Source organism: Schistocerca piceifrons, chromosome 3 (genome assembly GCF_021461385.2).
Source record: "Schistocerca piceifrons isolate TAMUIC-IGC-003096 chromosome 3, iqSchPice1.1, whole genome shotgun sequence".
Lineage (NCBI taxonomy): Eukaryota > Metazoa > Arthropoda > Insecta > Orthoptera > Acrididae > Schistocerca > Schistocerca piceifrons.
Window position 1 is genome coordinate 894,226,880 of NC_060140.1, and position 22,634 is coordinate 894,249,513.

The window sequence follows — 22,634 nt, forward strand, 5'->3', positions numbered from 1 at the left end:
TTCACTCAGGTATTGGTTTTGTTGTACCATGCGCTCAAAAAATTGCGTCACACTGGGAAAATTTGAGTTCTCGTAATTTGGCAAACTAATTAACTGATCTTTAATTCCGCGCTGTGTCGTCTTCGACCAGTACGCTGACAGAAACGCATTCTGAAATTCCTCTACCGAGTAACACTGTCTCGCGATCGGTCTCATACGAGTTGCCGGTTCGCCTTCCAAAAAACTGCAAATAAATTCAAGTTTATGCGTAACAGGCCAAGTCGGTGGAAGAGCAAAGCTAAATTGTTGAATCTAATCCAGTGGGTGAATCTGCGTTCTATCGTTTTTAAAAACTTTAAACTTTCTCACTGACAGAAAATGTTTGTAATCGAAATTATCATCTCTGTGTGATGGAACAGGTTCAGGATCGTAAGAGAATCTACTGAACTGTGGTTGATCGGAATCTAAGTCCCGTACTCTCTGTAGATTACCCAAATTATACGCGCTGCGTGAGTCTGACACATGTTCATAAAGTGGCGTCTGTTGTGGTATGTTATTAACTGAAATGTTCTTCATCTCTGTTACTTCTTGTTGTAAATTTGACAACTTCCTACGTAACGTGTTGTTAGATGAATCGATCTCATTAATTGTCTGCTGTAAATTTTGAAATTCAGGTGTTTGGTTAAATGAAACCGGTGCAGTATCGTCTGATTTATTGTCATTAGTATTTTCGATAACATCAATACGACTGGCCAATTCATCACATTTTTCAGTCAGTATTTTAACCTGATCATCGGTTTTAGAATCAGACGCATTAATCTGTTTTTGCAACTTACGCGTAGTTTCGCTCAGTTTTTTAACATCAGCTTTGATGACATCGCAATCCTGTGTTAGTGCTAATTGTTCGAATCTGTCTGTCACTGTTTGAATATTTACTGTGTGTGTATCTGTTTTTGATTTAAGATCAGAAATTTCATCTCGTAATTCCGCGTTCAACTGTTCTATGGTATTAATTTTGTCGGACACTGTAGTAACATTATTGTCTACATACGTCTTCGCTTTCGCGAACATTTTACGTTTGTCTTCTTGTCTTTGTGCAGTGATTGTTTCCATGACTTGTAGTTTTATTTTGTTTTGATCCTGAATAAATTTACGGAACCGCGTATCACTGTTTTGTATGTGAAGATTAAAGCGTTCGTCAATCTGAGTGTTCTGTTGTTCGAATTTCGCGTCGATCTTTTCATCCATTGTGCGCGAAAGTTCTGCTGTCATTGCTTTAAACTCGTCCCGTAGTTGTGTAGCTTTTTCAGAGCACTGTTTAGCGACTCCGCTAATTTCGTCTCTGAGTGTTTCTGTTGCGGCTGTTTGCATTTCCCTTAATTCTTGCGCAACAGACTATTTCTTCGCTATTTTTTCGTGAACAAGCCTCAATTTCCATGCGCAACTGTTCCTTAGTGTCATGGCACTGCGCGGCAACGGCTCTAATTTGTTCACTGAGCTGTCTGGAATTGTCGTCTAATTTTTCATTCTGTTGTCTGACCTGTTCACTAAGTTGTTTGAGATTTTCGTCATTATTGTCAAGTTTCTCATTTAAGTGTTTGTTATCTTCCCTAAGTTGTTTGACCTGTTCATTAAGTTGTTGTTTGAGATTTTCGTTATCTTGTTTGCTGTCCTCCCTCTGTTGTCTGACCTGGTCACTAAGTTGTCTAAAATTTTCGTTCTGTTCACTAAATTGTTGTTGTAGCAATCTTGCCATAATTTGTTCAAAGCCAAAGTTAGCGTTTATACTCTCTGTGCTGTTTAGTGGTGGATCTGGAACTTCCTCGCTTACTGTAACTATTTGGTTATTCTGAGATTTAGAAAAAGGTTTGTCAGTCGGATGTACACTGTCACACATTATTTCGGAATTAAATAAATCCGTCCTACTTTCAGTACACTGTTCATTTTCACTATACAAATTTGTCTGTACGTTACTTGAATTTTCCAAATCGGGTGTGTTAAGCTCGGCAGCGCTCATTACAATAGAGCGTTCTGCGTCATCAATTGTCGTCAAATTAACAGACGAGACAATTGAGTTCGTTTGTTCATTATCAAGGTAAAAGTCATCACTAGTGGTTGGGATGCACTGATTGTTAGTGAACGCAGGATTGTCATCATTACACTGCGTGTCACAATTACTATCGATCACGCTGTTTAAGTCGGTAATTTCATTCAAAATACCTCGCGAAACACTATTCATAGTCTTTCGCGGCATTTTTACAACAGTCACAAATATTCACAAAACAATAAGCACAAATGCAAAAACAACACACAAATACAACAGAGCAACGAATTGCCGTTGACCTGTAGAAAGAAAGTCACAAAATTAGTAAAAGCGTAGCGCCAAATCCTAATTATATCTAAGCAAATAAGAGCAGATATCTGACTGTTGCTCAAAAGACTCTCAACGAAATACGATCCTGGACTGGGTGTCGTCAAGTGTAACCTCCCCACCGAAATTTTTAAAGTAAATGAATGACAATACTTAATACAAATGGGAGCCGAGTGTAACCTCCCCAGCAAAATTTAAAGGAATGACAATATTATTTAGAAATCCTAATGGACATTGCGCTAAGTGTAACCTCGCCACAATGAAATCTACTGACAATGACAATTAAACAAAGATTAGCAATCTGACTCAAATATAAATTCCTCACAAAAAATTAAAGTCCATTCAGTGATAAGAAAATTCAATTAAACAGAAATATCGGTCTTTGGCCCTGTGCAAAACAATCAGAATTAAATTCTTACCTCAGTATAACTGGATGTCAAATTTCTGCTCGTATCTTTGCGCACGGCTTGGAGGAACTGCATTGTAAATAATAATATTCCTTTTTTCTGTGATTTTACTGAAAATTTTCTTTAAAAGAAGTGGAATGAAATGGGAAGTGCAACGAAATCTTTAGTTCCATAAAAATTAAATTTTTTGAAAAAATGCTTTTGAAATAAAAATTATTATTGGGGCACTTGTTGGAGAATAATTACAATAAATAAATTTTTACATTATCTAATGATTATATTAATTAACAGTATACCTCATTCAGCATCTTGACCAGTGTTGCCGACCGCCTACATCACACAACCGCACTGGGCTGCTACTACTGACCGACCGCTCTGCATGACGACTATTAGCGTACTGCACTACATGACGACTAGTAGCGAACAGCACTGCACGACTACTACTGACTGACTGCATGCAACTAAACCGAGCTACAGACTGCCACGACTACAGACAGAGTACTGCTCTGCATAGCGACAACTAGCGAACTGCTCGCAACACTCGCGCGGTCAAGCGCAGACCCTCTGGTCAGAGATGCTGCAATGCCTCGCCATCGCTGCTGCGTTACATACATGTTTCAACTTTCATTGATACATTAACCCATTTCTTTGAACTTGCATTCCCACTGAAAACATTAACCATACGGGGAAACTCTAGAACAAACAGCTGGATCACAAAGGGAATAAGGGTTTCATGCCAGAAGAAAAGACTACTTCATGAAATATGTAACTCAAAAAATTCCTCACCTGTAGTACGCGCATACTATAAAAAATACTCCAAAATGTTAAGAAAAGTAATAAAAGCAGGAAAAATAATGCATAATGATGAAATCATTTATAATTCAGCTAATAAATCAAAGGCTATGTGGAGTGTTATAAAAAAAGAATGTGGAGAATACAGACAACCTTGGAAAAATATAACACTATCACATAAAAATAAAAAAGTAACAAACCCCTTAGAAGTAGCCAACACATTTAACAACTTTTTCACAGGTGTTGCTGAAAATATGTTACAATCAAACTTTAAGAGCATCCAGGCAAATGAATATAAAATAAGTGCTTGTAGAGGATCAATGTACATCAGTTCTGTTTCACAAGATGAAGTAGCTAAAGCAATAAAAGGACTAAAAAATTCCAAATCGGCAGGTATTGATGGTATACCTGCAACAATGTTAAAGAAGAGCGCATCAAACCTAATTGAAGTACTCACACATTTATGCGACTGCTCACTTCAGGCAGGCACTTTCCCTGATGTGTTAAAAACATCAAAAGTTATTCCTGTATATAAAAAAGGGGATAAAGACAATGTAAATAACTACAGACCCATCACAATTTCCTCCTGCACCTCTAAAGTACTGGAAAAAGTTATGTATGAGAAACTTATGAAATTTATAAATAAAAACAGCATCCTATGTAATGAACAACATGGATTCAGAAATAAGAGGTCAACGACAACTGCTGTCTATGAGTGCATCAATTCCATCCTAAACCTGATGGACAAAAAACAGGAAACAATAGGAGTCTTTATTGACTTGTCAAAAGCTTTTGACATGGTGGACCATAAAATTCTGCTATCAAAGCTAGAAAGATATGGTATTTGAGGTCTGTCCAACAAGTGGATCAGGTCCTTCCTGACAAATCGTATGCAGGCAGTATGCGTCAAGCACACAAATATTGAACTAAAAACTGTATCTAATCACTTATCTGACTATAAACAAATAAAATGTGGTGTACCCCAAGGATCCGTATTGGGACCCCTTCTGTTTCTTCTGTACATAAATGATCTAAGCTTAAATATTGATGCACACAAATCAATCATATTTGCAGATGACACCACGATTCTACTAAAAGGAGACGACGATGAACAGTTACAGCAGACAGTAAACACGGCCACGAAACAACTTAGCAGCTGGGCACAGAGTAATCAGCTTGTAATAAACAGTAAGAAAACCGTTGCTCTAAAATTCCACAATGTTCCTAACAAGGACATGTTTATCCCATCAGTCTCTATCAATGACGAACCAGTTGGTAACAGTACTGAAACCAAATTCTTAGGACTTTGGCTGCAGAGTAACATCAGATGGAATAAGCATATTGAATATCTCAATGCAGAACTGAGCAAAACATGTTATCTTCTTTGTTCATTAAAATCATGCTGTAGTGAGAAAACAGTATTGAATGCATATCATGCGTACTTTCATTCTCGTCTTAGATATGGGGTCACCTTCTGGGGAAACTCTAAAATAGCTAATAGCACTTTTAAACTACAAAAAAGGGCCATTAGAATCTTGTTCGGGTGCAAGCCTAGAGACTCTTGTAAACCCCTGTTTAAGAAATCTGGTATTCCCCCATTACCATGTGTATACATTATGGAAACACTTTTGTTCTTTAAATTAAATGTAATAGGCAAGGACCAGAGACTACAAAAAAACTGTGATATACATGAGCACTTTACCAGACAAAACAGAAACTTACATATGACTCAAATCAGCACAGCACTGTGCCAAAAAGGTACTTTTCACATGGGAGTTAAGCTTTATAACAAACTTCCTGAAAACATAAAAGCTATCACTGAGGTCAATACATTTGGAAAATCTCTAAAGTCATATTTACAGCATCACTGCTTTTACTCCGTTGAAGAATATTTAAATTTATGAAATGTGTTATATAAATACTTACGTGTAAAGTGTATTATTGTAAGCTTAAATATGTATGCCTTGAAATTACTTTCAGACTGTATATTTATAACTTGACTTGTCCAATATCTTATGCATAAGCTGCTATGTAGACAACAGGACCAATATAAAAAAAAAATTTAAAAAAATAAAAAAAAATATTTACAATCAAAGGTTCAAGCTAGGTAGATCCACTTCCAAAATTGTAAAATACTGTTAACTAGAAGTGTTCCATTCGCAGCTCCATGTTGAATGCACTTGAATGTTGCATGGACAGAAACAATCGCAGTGCATCCAGCAACAACCATGAATCAAACAAAATGTGGTTTGTGAATTTTACTCAAAGAACATCTCATTAGAAAATGGGTTTCTAGGAAGATAAGTAATATGTCATAATACAACCGATCTCACAATTTTTATAGTGGCCCTATTATAGTTGCCTGTGATGATAAACATGAAAACAATTGATCTACAGACACCATCTTTCTCACAATGATGCAGTGATTAAGGCACTGGGTCCCATCTGGGTGAAGTCGTGGTCAAATCCCTGTCCAAGCAGTTACCGTGGTTAGCAATGTCTATACAAGCACGCCAAAATATTTTGCTTAAACTCAGTGTATTTGGCAGTTTTTCAGAGTGTGGCAGTTTAGTAGTCTTCCTGTTAGTGCTTGATGAATGCTGCTTTTACTTTTGGTGTGGTTATAACAATCTATATCATTTGAATTTCCTCTTGGTCAAGATTAGCCCCACCATGTGTGGTGGGGTATAATATGGCAAAGAGAGTGGCAATTTTGATTCTCCTGCTGTTTGGCATCACCAATAACCCGCTGCCCAGTGGTGACCTGGAGACACAGTTCCCTTTCCCCAGTGGATACTGTCAGCCACTGGTTAGTGGTCGTTTGGGTTAATCTGAAATACATCCTGAAGAGAAGAAGATGGTGCAGAACAAGAGTCCTCTAGTTTCCCCAGCACAAGAAATAACTGGTAAGGTAAGGATAGTCTAGAATTTAGGAATCCGAAAACCTTCACTGCAGTAGCTAACCAAGTATCATCTGCTAATGATGTTTCAGATGTATCTGTTCCCCATGTGAATGTAACTTCTGCTTCTAATTCTTGTCAACAAAATGTTTGAAGCATTCTTCCTATAGGTCTGTAACTACTCAGCAGTCTCCTAACTTCTACACATGCACATGTGCAGTTCTTATGTAGTATATATGGGAAGAAAAATAGGCTGCCTTCACCCTAGGGAAAATTTTGCATTGTTCATTACGAGAACTGAAGGATGTTTTAATCACTATATCTGCTGTAAGGAATACCAGAGTGAAAACTGAATTTAAAACTTCAGACGAGGTCAGTTCCCTAGTAAACAGTGAATTATTAAAATCTAAAAATTTAGTAGCATACTTTCCTTCATTCATTGTTCACAAACAGGGAGTTATAAGAAGAGTTGATAAATATCTTGAAGAAGCAGAGGTTTTGGAAGGTATGCAATCCAATTCCCTGTTGTACATGTTAGGTTTGCCAAGAAATATGTAATGGATGGTAAAGAATAAATTTTCAAACTGCAGACCAGCTTGTTAACATTCAACTCTCAGACTTTACGAAGCACTGTGTCCATCCATGGAACTAGGTGTCCTGTAGATACTTATGTGCCAACTGCCAGGCAGTGCTTGAAATGCCCCTCCAATACAGACACCTCAGCAAACAATGTCGGTTCCATATGAGATGAAGCAGATGTAATAGGCCTCATTCTGCCAAATCCTGCTCCTTTCCTGTTGCTATTTGTGCTCCCTGTGGGGGCCAACACTCATCCATGGATCAGCCCTGTCTTTAATATCATAAGTGTGTGAAGAGCTCAGAAACTAGCTATATTTAACAACATGGACTCCAAGGATGCTCTAAACATTGCTTGCATCCTATGTGTCCATCACTGGGTTGCTCATTACCACTCAGAAAAATACCATTACACCACATTAGCAAAACACACAATGTTTCCTGCCACTGCTGGCCACAAACATACATGGACAACAGCCTGAAAATGGGGACAGAACTCAATGTGTGAATGCGCCTCTTCTGGCAAATGTTGCTCACCAGCATAGCCGGTGGCAGGGGGAAGTCGGTCAACATCATAACATACGAGTACATTAGTTGTTTCCAGTACCAAAATCTTGTATACCTCTTAACATTCACTCACACTTATAAAAAGGACTCCCTATCTGCCTGATACTCACAGCTTGGCAATTTCACAAGTACCACTCCAACGGCAGCCTCTAGTTCACACTGAACTGATCAGTAACATAATGAATGTTATTGACAATGTCATTCAGAATATGTAACAAAACAGTGTTACGATAAATAAAAATATCAGACATCTTGTAAGGGGCTTCTTTTCTTCTATTCCAGCCTAAATTATGAAGCCTATTGAAGTATTGCAGTGGAATGCAAGGTATATTAACCCAGAGAAAGCTTACAAAGATAACTATTCATTAGTCAGCCTGATGCATTCCTGATTTGTGAAACATGGTTAAAGTTTTAGCAAACTATTCACTTTAAAAATTATTTCTTAATAGGCAAAGATGTTGTTGATGGGAAAGATAGTGTTGCTATTTTTGTAGTAAATGCACTGCTGTAAAAAAAGTCCCACTCAATGCAAGAAACAATGAAATCGAATTAATTGCTGTGCAGATTCAGTCTTCTCACAAAAAAATTTACAGTTGTCTCAGTGTATAAACCTCCCCACTATAGGAATATGAATGACAACTGGAAACACCTAATAAGCCAATTTCAGACTCCCTCCATAATAGGTGGAGATCTGAATTCCCATCATGTAGCAAGGAGAGGAGACATACAGTAACGGTATGGCTTTGATGAACATTACCAAAGAAAATAACCTAGTGATAGTCAATGATGGATCTCTCCCTGTGGTGTCTACACCCTACTGTAGAGGTTCTGCAGTAGATACAATGTTTGGCACTCTGCTTTACTCAAGTTTCTAACTGGCATGTGAAAAGAGATTCAGTGGGATCAGATCATTACCCAATAGAATTCTACATTAACATAAATGTTGATACTAAACAAATATATTACACCAATAATAATGGGGAAATTGCAGAAACCAATTGGGACAAATACAAGGAAACTGTTCAAAAGAAACTTGAATTAATGGGGCATGACTTACAAGAAAAAGTAGCACACCCAGCCTTGATAAACACTATGGAAGTTGCAGCAGATGTCAGCAATCCAAAGAAAAAAGAGCTTACTGCCATGAAGCAACATCCCAAATGCTCTAGAGACATTGCGAAACACTGACTTGCTTTGAAAACCTGTCACCAGAATTCTAACTTGGATAACTTCTTGGAAGTGAACAAAGTAAATGTGCATGTTAACCGATTCCTGAAAAAACAAAAATCAATGCATTTGTTCTTCCCTCAATAAAGCAGCCAATATGACAAACATTTTGTATATAAGTGAAACAAAGGCTTTTAGAAACAGCCATCTGCAGTCCACTCTTCTTATTACAAATTCCTGGGTTGAGGAATTTGTCATTACCAATTGCTCCTTCCATAATCCCATTCTGAAATTGCCCACCCCCTATTGAAGATGACTATCAGGACACTTTGCATTGTCCGTTCTTTAAAGAACAACTAAATGTCACTATTAAATCATTGAGTGGCAGCTGTCCTGGTATTGATTCTATTCATTATTCTGTGCTTGAGAATCTGCCCACAGAAAAGGAAAATATTTGTTTTTATTCATTTTTAATCAGTATTGGATGAAATAAGTCCTGATGAAAACATGGAAGACGTAAGTTATAATTCCTCTTCTGGAAAGTGAGAAAGCTTCAGATGTTGCCTCTAAATACTGATCAAATGCTTTGTCATCTTGTATGGCAAAAATGCTGGAGTGAATGGTTTAAATGAGAATGGAAATGGTGGCTTGAAAATAGTAATTTAAGGCCTTGAAGTCAATATGGATTTAAAAAAGGACAAAGGGATTACAGACAATCTGTATTCCTGTCCATGGGTATCCCCTAAGAATAGAACTTAAAAAGAAAGGTCCACACCAATGGGCTTATGATCAAATGAAGATACCAATTTTTGTAAACAAGCTGGCAGCTTTCGGTATTCCTTCAAGAATGATGCATGGTATATCAGTACCCTAGTTGCTCAAAGAACAGTCTATGTCTGACTGGACTATGGCTGCAGATAATATAACAACATGATGAAGATTTATCTCACTAAATTAGATACTCTTTAGCACAGAGCTATTCATACGTGTCTTGGACCCACAAATACCCTTTTAATGGAGATAAGAGAGATACCCTTAAGTGTTTGACATCAAATGCTCTCGGATAAATTTTTCATTCAAGGCATGGGTGTTGGGGATAGTGCTGTCTATTAGAGTAGAGACAGCATTTACCAATTATTGACAGCCTCCAACAGAACAACTAAAACTCCGGCTATCTGCAAGAGCTATGGCTCTTGGTGCCCTATCACACATTCTGTGCAAGTTTCTTTACAGCAGGCAGATACCACATTATTATAATACTATGACAAGCTTGATTAGTGTTAATGTAAATTACAGATTTAATTGTCTCGTCGAATCTCAGTGGCCTGATTGTACCGAGCACTCTAAAATTCAATCTGATGAATATATTGGGCATGCCTTATTGTGCCCTCATATCCAAGTCAGTAAAGCCTTCAAAACTACCTAAAAGTACTTCAGTTTTTATACTGGGAACAGCAGCAATTTTGGAAGCAATTGAATTTGCATCTTCAGCTTCCTTTGTAAAGGTATTAAATGTGTTCAACTCCCAGTGTGTTCTTAAAAATATTCATCAATGAAGCTGGAATGTATAAAAAAGATTTGGATTTAGTATTATAATATAGTCACTGTAAACAGAAAGGCCAATCAATCAATCAGTCTGCTGTGGCTACATTCACACACTGGCAGCAACCAAAATGAGGAAGTTCATGTCTTACTGATACAAGCTGGATCTACAGGAATTGTCCTCAATTTGAAATTGCCTTGTACAGACTACTTAAGAGAAGTTGAGACATAGAAAACAGCAATGAAAAGAATGTGGAAAGCATCACAACAAAGTAAATGTGGATATTATGTGATATTACAATTTCAAATTCCCACAAGTCCCTGGGTTTACGATGAAGCATTTGGGCCGATCTACCATTTTCACCATCATTAAAATCCACTTTAACCATGCCTCTTTTCCACAGCATGTACAGGGTGTTCAAAAAGTCTCTCCACAGTGCCGTATGATTGTTAGGCGCGCGTGCGGTATGCCGCAGTGAATATACCGAAATAAAACTCAGTGAAATACAAGTTATTAATTTATTGAAAATTCATTTTTATTTACAAATTTTCACATTAAATGTTGAAACCCCCCCCCCCCCCCCGTTATTGAATACACAATTCAATTAGTCTAATCATGTTTCCAAACGAAAGCTGTAACATTTCTTCCGTAACATAAGCAGTGAAAGTGGATATTGCAGTTTTCAATTCAATTCATCAATGGGTTTTGGATGGTTTTTATAGACAGTTGCTTTCACTGCACCCCAGAAGAAAAAGTCAGGTGGTGTTAGGTCAGGCGATCGAGAAGGCCAAAGTCCCTGTGAAATTATGCGATCGCCAACATATGTATGTGCGGTTGCACCATCTTGTTGAAACTAACCATTCAGTATTTCACTTAATATAAATTCTCCTATGAATGAGTAGGCCTACAGAATATCACTGCAGTATCGCTGAGTTTATTGTTTCGTTGAAAAATATGGGACCCAAACTACTATTTTCACAGAATGAAGTAGTTCCTCATGAATACACAATGGATTTGCAGTACTCCACAAGGCTGACAATCATACGGCATTGCGGAGAGGCTTTTTGAACACCCCATATGTAGAATCACAGTTTGTGACTCCCCTGCACGTGAGAGTGACTCTGAGTCACAAGCTGATGTAAATCACATATTGGTTTTATGTCCCAATTTTGACTGTGAAAGATCAGAATTTTTGAAGTCTTTGATGAGTATAGGTTATCTCCTCCCGCAGTCAGCTTCTACTCTTTTGAGTTACAAAAGACATTTGCCTCTATAAAGTGATTGTTAACTTCCTTAAGAGTAGAGGGAAAAATCGGAAGATTGTAATAATATTCATATTTTCATTTATCTCTACCGGTTATGATTAAATGTAAGAAGTAATGTAAACTGGTAACACAAAAATGTGTAGTTTATTTATGCTAATTGTTAAAAATGTATTGTTGAAAACAATGAAGTCTTGGGCTTTCAAAACAGTAAATATGCTTTTTGTATCTTCTCTGTACAATTGTGTGTTTTATGTAAACATATGTTTTTGATAGCCAAATAGAGCACATATTCTGGAGGCCAAATAAAGAAAAAACAACCCTGTCCAACCACCCTTACTAAGATTTTTTACCTCTAAATCATTTCAGATGAATTTAAATGGCAGTTTCTCTGAAAAAGCAAATTTTTATTTCCTGTCTCATCTTAGCCAATGTGAGCTTGTGCTCTGTGTCTAGTGACATTGTTGATGGGAGGCTAAACCCCAGTCTTCCTTCTAAACTCCTAAAAAATTGTGAACAAATTTGTGCAGTTTGTTACTCAACAGTATAACAAAATAAATAGCTGTTAACTTCTAGTCATCAATTGAAGTTAACTTTGGTTAGAGCACACTCTTTGAAGTTCTGAAGTTATCAGTAACAAAATGTAATGAGTGCAACATTAATTACAACTTGTACAGAAACTTACTGCAGTTAGAAGAATCAAAGGGTGTGAAAGGGGAACAGTAGTTGAGAGTGGAATGAGACAGGGTTGCAGTCTATCCCTAATGTTATTCAATGTGTACGTAGAGCAAGAAGGAAGGAAAACCAAGGACAACTTTAGAAAAGTAATTCGAGTTCAGGGACATGAAATAGAAATTATAAGGTTTGTCAGTAAGACTTGGAAGATTAGTTGCACAGAATAGAGTGCTTCTAGGAAAGAGGTTATCAGATGAATATCAACAAGAGTAAAACGAGAGTAACGAAATGTACTTGAATGAAATTGAGTAACGCTGGAGGTATTCAATTTGGAAATGAGAAACGAAAAGTAGTAGATGAGTTTTTCTGTTTTTGCTGCAAAGTAACTAATGATGGCTGAAGTAGAGAGGATTTAAAATGCAGACTGGCAGTAACAAGAACAACATTTCTGAAAAACAGAAAATCATTAACTTTGAATATAAATTTAAATCTTAGGAAGTGTATTTTGAAGGAATTTGTATGTAGTGCAGCTTTGTACACAAGTGAAATTTGGAGAGCAAACGGTATAGACAGGAAGTAATCGGTATAGACAGGAAGTGATTAGAAGCCTTGAAATATTGTACTGCGGAAGAATGCTGTTGATTAGGTGGGTTGATCAGATAACTAATGAGGTGGTACTACATGGAATTACTAAGAAAAGAAATGTATGGCACAACTTGACTAAAAGAAGTATAGTGTATGGTTAATTTGGTACTGGAATTCAGTGTGCGTATGGGAGGGGGGAGGGAGGGAGGGAGGGAGGGAGGTACAAATTTTAGAGAAAGTTCAAGGCATCCTTACAGTAAACAGTTTCAGGTGGATGTAGGCTGTGTTAGTTACCACAGATGAAGAGACTTGAACAGGATAGCCTGTAGAACTGCATAAAACCAGTCCTTGGACTGAAATAACTAAAACTGGGAATGTAAGAGTATTTAAAGACAAATTGAAATATTTACTTAATGTAACAATATTATGAGAAGAAAGCTGCTACTCACCATATAACAGAGATGTTGAGTTGCAGATAGGCACAACAAAAAGACTCTCACAATTAAAGCTTTTAGCCATTAAGGTCTTAGTAAAAAACACACACACGAGGCCAGGAGGGTTATGAGAATTCCCACATGCACAATTTAGAAAAGCTGATGTTATTGGAAAGGGTCCATATGGCACAGGCAGTGAAGCAGTCATTGAAATGAAGGATATCATGTTTGTCAGTGTGTGCAGCAACAGCGTGGTCCACCTGTTTCTTGGCCACAGGTTGTCGGTGGCCATTCATGCAGACAGGCAGCTTGTTGGTTGTGATGCCTACATAGAATTCAGCATGGTGGTTGCAACTTAGCTTGTAGACCACATGACTGGTTTCTCAGGTAGCCCTGTCTTTGATGGGATAGGTGATGTTAGTGACCAGACTGGATTAGGAGGTGATGGGAGGATGTATGGGACAGGTCTTGCATCTAGGCGTATTACAGGTGTAGGAGCCATGAGGTAAGAGATTGGGAGCAGGGGTTGTGGAAGGATGGATGAGTATATTGTGTAGGTTCGGTGGACATCAGAATACCACTGTTGGAGAAGTGAAAATTGTAGTGGGAAGAACATTTCTCATTGCAGGGCATGACAAGATGTAGTGGAAGAGGGGATGTAATTCAGTTGCTCCAGTCCTCTGAGGTACTGAGTTATGAGGGGAATCCTCTTGTGTGGCCGGACGGTGGGACTTTGGGAGGTGGTGGGAGACTGGAATGGTAAGGCATGGGAGATTTGTTTTGTACAAAGTTGGGAGGATAATTACGGTCAGTGAAGGCTTCAGTGAAACCCTTGATATATTTCGAGTGGGACTGCTCATCACTGCAGATGCGACAATTATGAGTGGCCAGGCTGTACGGAAGGGACTTCATGGTATGGACCTGGTGGCAACTGTCAAAGTGGAAGCATTGCTGGTGGTTAGTATATTTGATGTGGAGAGAGGCACTGATGTAGCCATCTTTGAGGGGGAGGTCAACATCTAGGAAGGTGGCTTGGTGGATTGAGTAGGACCAGGTGAATCAAATGGGGGAGAAGTTGTTGAGGTTCTGGAGGAATGTGGATAGGGTGTCCTCACCTTTGATCCAGATAACAAAGATGTCATCAATGAATCTGAACCAGGTGAGTGGTTCAGGATTTTGGGTTTTTAGGGAGTATTTCCGTAGATGGCCCACGAATAGATTGGCATAGGGTGGTGCCAAGCGGCTGCCCTTAGCCGTACCCCAGATTTGTTTGTAGGTAATGCCTTCAAAGGAGAAGTAATTGTGGCTGAGGATATAGTTGGCCATGGTGACCAGGTAGGTTGTTGGTTTGGAATCCGTCGGACGTTCGGAAAGGTAGTGTTCAATAGTGGTAAGACCAAGGGCATTAAGAATGTTAGTGTACAGGGAGCTGGCACCAATTGTGACAAGCAGTAAAGGGACAGGAACTGTGGAGAGTCAGTGGAGGAAATGGTTGGTATCTTTTATATAGGAGGTTAGGTTCAGGTAATAGGTTGAAGGTGTTGGTCTATGAGGGTAGAGGTTCTCTCAGTGGGGGCACAGTAACTGGCCACAATGGGGCATCCTGGGTGGTGGTTACATTTATGGACTTTAGGAAGCATGTAGGAGTGTGGGGAGTGGTAGTGGTGAGTAGAGAGATGGACTCTGAGGAGAGGTTTTGGGATGGGCCTAATATTTGAGTAGCGACTGGAGATCCTGCTGGATTAATGGAATGGGGTCACTGTTACAAGGTTTGTAGGTAGAAGTATCTGACAGCTGGCGAAGTACTTCTGCCAGGTAATCCTTGCAGTTCAAAACGGCGGTAGTGGAGCCTTTGTCTGCAGGTAAGATTATAACATCAGGGTCAGTTCTTAGATGGTGAACTAACCTTACATCGGCAGAAAGAAGCACAGTCCATATCAAACCTACTGACCACCAGCAATGCCTCCAACAGCTGCCACCCATTCCATACTAACAAGTCCCTTCCGTACAGCCTAGCCACCTGTGGTCATTGCATCTGCAGAGACGAGCAGTCCCACTCGAAATATACTGAGGCTCTCACTGAAGCCTTCACTGACCATAATTATCCTCCCAACCTTGTACAAAAACAAATCTCCCACACCTTATCTTTCCAGTCTCCCACCACCTCTCAAATCCGCATCATCTGGCCACAGAGGAGCATTCCCCTTGTAACTCATTACCACCCAGAACTAGAGCAACTGAATTACATTCTCCATCAGGGTTTCTATTACCTCCCGTCGTGGCCTGAAGTGAGAAATGTCCTGCCCACAATCCTTCCCACACCTCCCACAGTGGTATTCCACTATCCACCGAACCTACACAAAATACTCGTCCATCCTTACACAACTCCTGCTCCCAATCTCTTACCTCATGGTTCATACACGTGTTATAGGCCTAGATGCAAGACCTGTCCCATACATCCTTCCCCCACCACCTACTCCAATCCGGCCCCTAACATCATCTATCCCATCAAAGGCAGGGCTACCTGTGAAACCAGTCATGTGGTCTACAAGCTAAGCTGCAAACAGTGGCTGCATTCCATGTAGGCATTGCATCCAACAAGCTGTCTGTCCACATGAATGGCCACTGACAAACTGTGGCCAAGAAGCAAGTGGACCACCCTGTTGCTGAACAGGCTGCCAAACATGATATCCTTCATTTCAACAACTACTTCACTGCCTACACATGGAAGTTATTGACTCTGCTGTTTCATTTTGAAAAAGTTATATTTAATACTTGTTCATGTTGTTTTGAGAGTACTGCTAATCAGCATTGTTGATGACTTTGTTAAGTAAGGATGTTAATATATTGTTGTTAAACACTCTCAAGACCAAGGAAACCTCTTGACAAGATCAAACTTGAATTCATTTACTGAACAGTGAGCTACAACACCAGCAGCTCCAACAGAAACAGAAACTGCAATGTTGAACACAAAGATGAGTATTGTTTTAATTAAGAACATTGTGTAATGAACAGGGCTAACAAAAATTGTTCTAGGCATCTTATCCTGCAACTAACTGAAAAAATTCTATTTCAGGTAAACTCTCCCCAACAGAATTGTACATGACCTTTATTTCATCAGTTATTTATCAATATTTGTATTATAGGTAGGACAGGATCCCATTAGAAGGTGCTCTTCTAGTATGTTAACAGTACTCACTGGTTTTAAGATGCAGTATATAGATCATCAATGATACCACATAATTTATACAGTATTATAGGTTGCCAAAAAATTCTTATATAGAGGAGGACAATTTTTGTAGATAATGTTTTAGACACTTTCCGAATTTGGGTTGGTCAACACCAAAAAATTCCAGCTGGTAGGGCATCTGTATATGTTGATGTCATGTACTAGTCGGGTACCCCAGTGAGGCTCATTTTTTTTCCTTTGTAAATACTGTTTACTTCATGGGTCTCACTTACGATACACAGTGTTCAATTTTTTTTAATGTTTTACACCAAAGGCAGTGGCAGTTATTCCCGTGGCACAACAGAGCAGTGAAACTCCATAGAAATATTTGCACCTTGTGACTTTCTCCTGTTCTATTTCCTGGTTAATTGTCCTCGGTGTTGATGTACTGCATTGCTTATACTGGCTGAAAAATGTCGGTGGAAGTTCAACACTGACTACTTTAAATGATGTAGCCAACAGACGCACATTTGCGTTTCACAGTTCTTTACTTTCACTGTTTACAATTCCCCAATATACACGTTTAATATCGCCAGTTAACTATTGTTTAACTTTTGATAAGCCTCATTAATAGGTTGCAGGCAAACATCCGGATACTGCTGCAATAGTTTACTGTTGAACATCTACAAGCAGTAAAAGCCTGTTGTTGTTGTTGTTGTGGTCTTCAGTCCTGAGACTGGTTTGATGCAGCTCTCCATGCTACTCTATCCTGTGCAAGCTTCTTCATCTCCCAGTACCTACTGCAACCTACATCCTTCTGAATCTGCTTAGTGTATTCATCTCTTGGTCTCCCTCTACGATTTTTACCTCCACGCTGCCCTCCAATACTAAATTGGTGATCCCTTGATGCCTCAGAACATGTCCTACCAACCGATCCCGTCTTCTGGTCAAGTTGTGCCACAAACTTCTCTTCTCCCCAATCCTATTCAATACTTCCTCATTAGTTATGTGATCTACCCATCTAATCTTCAACATTCTTCTGTAGCACCACATTTTGAAAGCTTCTATTCTCTTCTTGTCCAAACTATTTATCGTCCATGTTTCACTTGCATACATGGCTACACTCCATACAAATACTTTCAGAAATGACTTCCTGACACTTAAATGTATACTCGATGTTAACAAATTTCTCTTCTTCAGAAACACTTTCCTTGCCATTGCCAGTCTACATTTTATATCCTCTCTACTTCGACCATCATCAGTTATTTTGCTCCCCAAATAGCAAAACTCCTTTACTACTTTAAGTGTCTCATTTCCTAATCTAATTCCCTCAGCATCACCCGACTTAATTCGACTACATCCCATTATCCTCGTTTTGCTTTTGTTGATGTTCATCTTATATCCTCCTTTCAAGACACCGTCCATTCCATTCAACTGCCCTTCCAAGTCCTTTGTTGTCTCTGACAGAATTACAATGTCATCGGCGAACCTCAAAGTTTTTATTTCTTCTCCATGGATTTTAATACCTACTCCGAATTTTTCTTTTGTTTCCTTTACTGCTTGCTCAATATACAGATTGAACAACATCGGGGAGAGGCTACAACCCTGTCTTACTCCCTTCCCAACCACTGCTTCCCTTTCATGTCCCTCGACTCTTATAACTGCCATCTGGTTTCTGTACAAATTGTAAATAGCCTTTCGCTCCCTGTATTTTACCCCTGCCACCTTCAGAATTTGAAAGAGAGTATTCCAGTCAACATTGTCAAAAGCTTTCTCTAAGTCTACAAATGCTAGAAACGTAGGTTTGCCTTTCCTTAATCTTTCTTCTAAGATAAGTCGTAAGGTCAGTATTGCCTCACGTGTTCCAGTGTTTCTACGGAATCCAAACTGATCTTCCCCGAGGTTGGCTTCTACTAGTTTTTCCATTCGTCTGTAAAGAATTCGTGTTAGTATTTTGCAGCTGTGACTTATTAAACTGATAGTTCGGTAATTTTCACATCTGTCAACACCTGCTTTCTTTGGGATTGGAATTATTATATTCTTCTTGAAGTCTGAGGGTATTTTGCCTGTTTCATACAACTTGCTCACCAGATGGTAGAGTTTCGTCAGGACTGGCTCTCCCAAGGCCGTCAGTAGTTCTAATGGAATGTTGTCTACTCCCGGGGCCTTGTTTCGACTCAGGTCTTTCAGTGCTCTGTCAAACTCTTCACATAGTATTATATCTCCCATTTCATCTTCATCTACATCCTCTTCCATTCCCATAATATTGTCCTCAAGTACATCGTCCTTGTATAGACCCTCTATATACTCCTTCCATCTTTCTGCTTTCCCTTCTTTGCTTAGAACTGGGTTTCCATCTGAGCTCTTGATGTTCATACAAGTCGTTCTCTTATCTCCAAAGGTCTCTTTAATTTTCCTGTAGGCAGTTCTACCTTACCCCTAGTGAGATAAGCCTCTACATCCTTACATTTGTCCTCTAGCCATCCCTGCTTAGCCATTTTGCACTTCCTGTCGATCTCATTTTTGAGACGTTTGTATTCCTTTTTGCCTGCTTCATTTACTGCATTTTTATATTTTCTCCTTTCATCAATTAAATTCAATATTTCTTCTGTTACCCAAGGATTTCTACTAGCCCTCATCTTTTTACCTCCTTGATCCTCTGCTGCCTTCACTACTTCATCCCTCAAAGCTACCTATTCTTCTTCTACTGTATTTCTTTCCCCCTTTCCTGTCAATTCTTCCCTTATGCTCTCCCTGAAACTCTGTACAACCTCTGGTTCTTTCAGTTTATCCAGGTCCCATCTCCTTAAATTCCCACCTTTTTGCAGTTTCTTCAGTTTTAATCTACAGGTCATAACCAATAGATTGTGGTCAGAGTCCACATCTGCCCCTGGAAATGTCTTACAATTTAAAACCTGGTTCCTAAATCTCTGTCTTACCATTATATAATCTATCTGATACCTTTTAGTATCTCCAGGGTTCTTCCATGTATACAACCTTCTTTCATGATTCTTAAACCAAGTGTTAGCTATGATTATGTTGTGCTCTGTGCAAAATTCTACCAGGCGGCTTCCTCTTTCATTTCTTCCCCCCAATCCATATTCACCTACTATGTTTCCTTCTCTCCCTTTTCCTACACTCGAATTCCAGTCACCCATGACTATTAAATTTTCGTCTCCCTTCACTATCTGAATAATTTCTTTTATTTCATCATACATTTCTTCAATTTCTTCGTCATCTGCAGAGCTGGTTGGCATATAAACTTGTACTACTGTAGTAGGTGTGGTCTTCGTATCTATCTTGGCCACAATAATGCGTTCACTATGCTGTTTGTAGTAGCTTACCCGCATTCCTATTTTCCTATTCATTATTAAACCTACTCCTGCATTATCCCTATTTGTTTTTGTGTTTATAACACTGTAGTCACCTGACCAGAAGTCTTGTTCCTCCTGCCACCGAACTTCACTAATTCCCACTATATCTAACTTCAACCTATCCATTTCCCTTTTCAAGTTTTCTAACCTACCTGCCCGATTAAGGGATCTGACATTCCACGCTCCGATCCGCAGAATGCCAGTTTTCTTTCTCCTGATAACGACATCCTCTTGAGTAGTCCCCGCCCGGAGATCCGAATGGGGGACTATTTTACCTCCGGAATATTTTACCCAAGAGGATGCCATCATCATTTAATCATACAGTAAAGCTGCATGCCCTCGGGAAAAATTACGGCTGTAGTTTCCCCTTGCTTTCAGCCGTTCGCAGTACCAGCACAGCAAGGCCGTTTTGGTTATTGTTACAAGGCCAGATCAGTCAATCATCCAGACTGTTGCCCTTGCAACTACTGAAAAGGCTGCTGCCCCTCTTCAGGAACCACACGTTTGTCTGGCCTCTCAACAGATACCCCCCCCCCCCCCCCCGTTGTGGTTGCACCTACGGTACGGCTATCTGTATCGCTGAGGCACGCAAGCTTCCCCACCAACGACAAGGTCCATGGTACATGGGTAGAGGAGTAACAACCTAACCACACATTTTACAGTCTTTCAGATAAATTGAACAGTCACTGTCATTGCTTTAACACATGGCCTATTGGTGTAACTCTTATTTCGCAGTTAAGTTGGTGCATTGTATTTGATATAACCAATACCAATTCCATGTCTGAAACTTGGCCATGGACTGACTATCTCAGGATCAAAAATTGGACCCTTATATATCCTCACAATAATAGGCACTGAAACTACCCATTGTTCGATGTTTAATGTATAGAAATTACAATTAAAACTTAACTCATTAAAGTAACTGAATAAATCTAAAAATTGGTCCTTTTTAACAGTTTCTTCTGCTACAAGGGTTAAGCTGAAGTATTTGTTTAAATGCTGAAATTAATGTTTATAGTTACACAAACAATACTTTAGACGAAACTGAAAATTACTTTGGAATTAATTAAGGGCTGGCTTTGCTAGCATATTTTCGAATAGAGCCAAATAGGTCCTTTATGAATACTATTAGTGGTTCCTCCAGATGTTTACAATTATTACAGAATCCATGTTTGTTTATACATCAACAATATAATTTAAGTTGTGAAACAATCACTGATTTTGCCCTATAATGAAAGTATTAACTAGGGATAGTCAAAATAAATTTAAAAAATTGATTACATACATAAAACTAAGCCCAGAATTAGATCTGGTGTTATATTCTTTAAAACTGAGGGCCAGCCTTCCTCTTTTTATGAAAATGCAGCTCATACTCACGTATGTTAACAGTAATTAGTCAGTCATGAAAAAATGATTCCAGAATGAAATTTTATCTCTGCAGTGGAGTGTCCACTGATTTGAAACTTCCTGGAAGATTAAAACTGTATGCTGGACTGAGACTCGAACTTGGGACCATTGCCTTTCGTGGGCAAGTGCTCTACCAACAGAGGAAGTAGGAGACAAGGTACATGCAGAATTAAAGCTATGAAGACAGGTCATGAGTCGTGCTAGGGTAGCTCAGTTGGTAGAGCACTTACCTGTGAAAGGCAAAGGTCCCGAGTTCAAGTCTCGGTCTGACACACAGTTTTAATCTTCCAGGAAGTTTCATAAAAAAAAATGAATTTTAAGGATGCAGATGGCAAAACAAGAGGGGAAGTAAAAATATCCTAGCTTGCTTCGTGACAACCTGAGAGAATTTTACAGTACACAAAAATTTTAGATCTAAAATCATCTATTCTCCTGCCTCGGTAAAGGATAATCATTTACAAGTGTGTATAAACCTCCGCACCGCCATCTACTGTCATGTTTGAAACTGGGAATTGGCTCTTATTTTCTAGTCTCGAACCAGGCACAAAATCCAGTTCTTCACCCACAGAGGCTACATTCCAGCCATAGAGTTCATTGGTGAGCGGTGGAGATGGAGGGAGGCACAGGGAGTGTCTGCTATCCTGAGCATTGGAGCAACACTCTGGCGTGCACCCAACAGTGCCACTGCTTCCCCTCCTGCTGCAGACCCTTACCAAAGTGTGGTTCCTTTTCCCTCTCCAGTCATTCTGTCAACATGACACATTAACATCGAATTTGAATCTAAAGTAACTGGATAGATAAAAAAAATCAACTCACCAAGCAATGGCAGAAGAACAGACGCAGAAAGGAATGTTACACTTATGCGAGCTTTCAGAGCCACTGGCTCCTTCTTCTGGCAGAAGGATTGAAGGGGAAGGAAAGGGGGTGAAGGAAAAGGCCTATAGAGATCTAGATAAAAGGGGTAGATTTTGGAAAAGTCACCCAGAACCACAAGTCAGGGCTGACTTACCAGATGGGATGAGAAGGAAAGACTGATTGTTAGAGACTGCACTGGACAAGATTTGAAAGCCTGAGAGCTTAAAGGTGGAAGACGGGGCAATATGCAAGAGAGAAATTACTGCAAAAACATCGGGCATGAGTTAATAAAAGTGAAAAGCTAAGTGCATTGTATGTAACAGAGGTGGGAAGGGTACAGTGAAAAATAGACAAGTCAGAAAGTGAAATATGTAGATAACTAAAACAGAGTGAGGAAATGAGTAGTTACTGTGAAAAAATGCTGAGATGGAAAAAATTAAATAAATTAAGGCGAGGTGGGTGGCAAGAACCAAGTACATATTGTAGTGCTAGTTCCCTGCTGCAGAGTTCTGAGAAGCTGATGTATGAGGGAAGAGTCAAGATGGTGCATGTGGTGAAACAGGCATTGAGA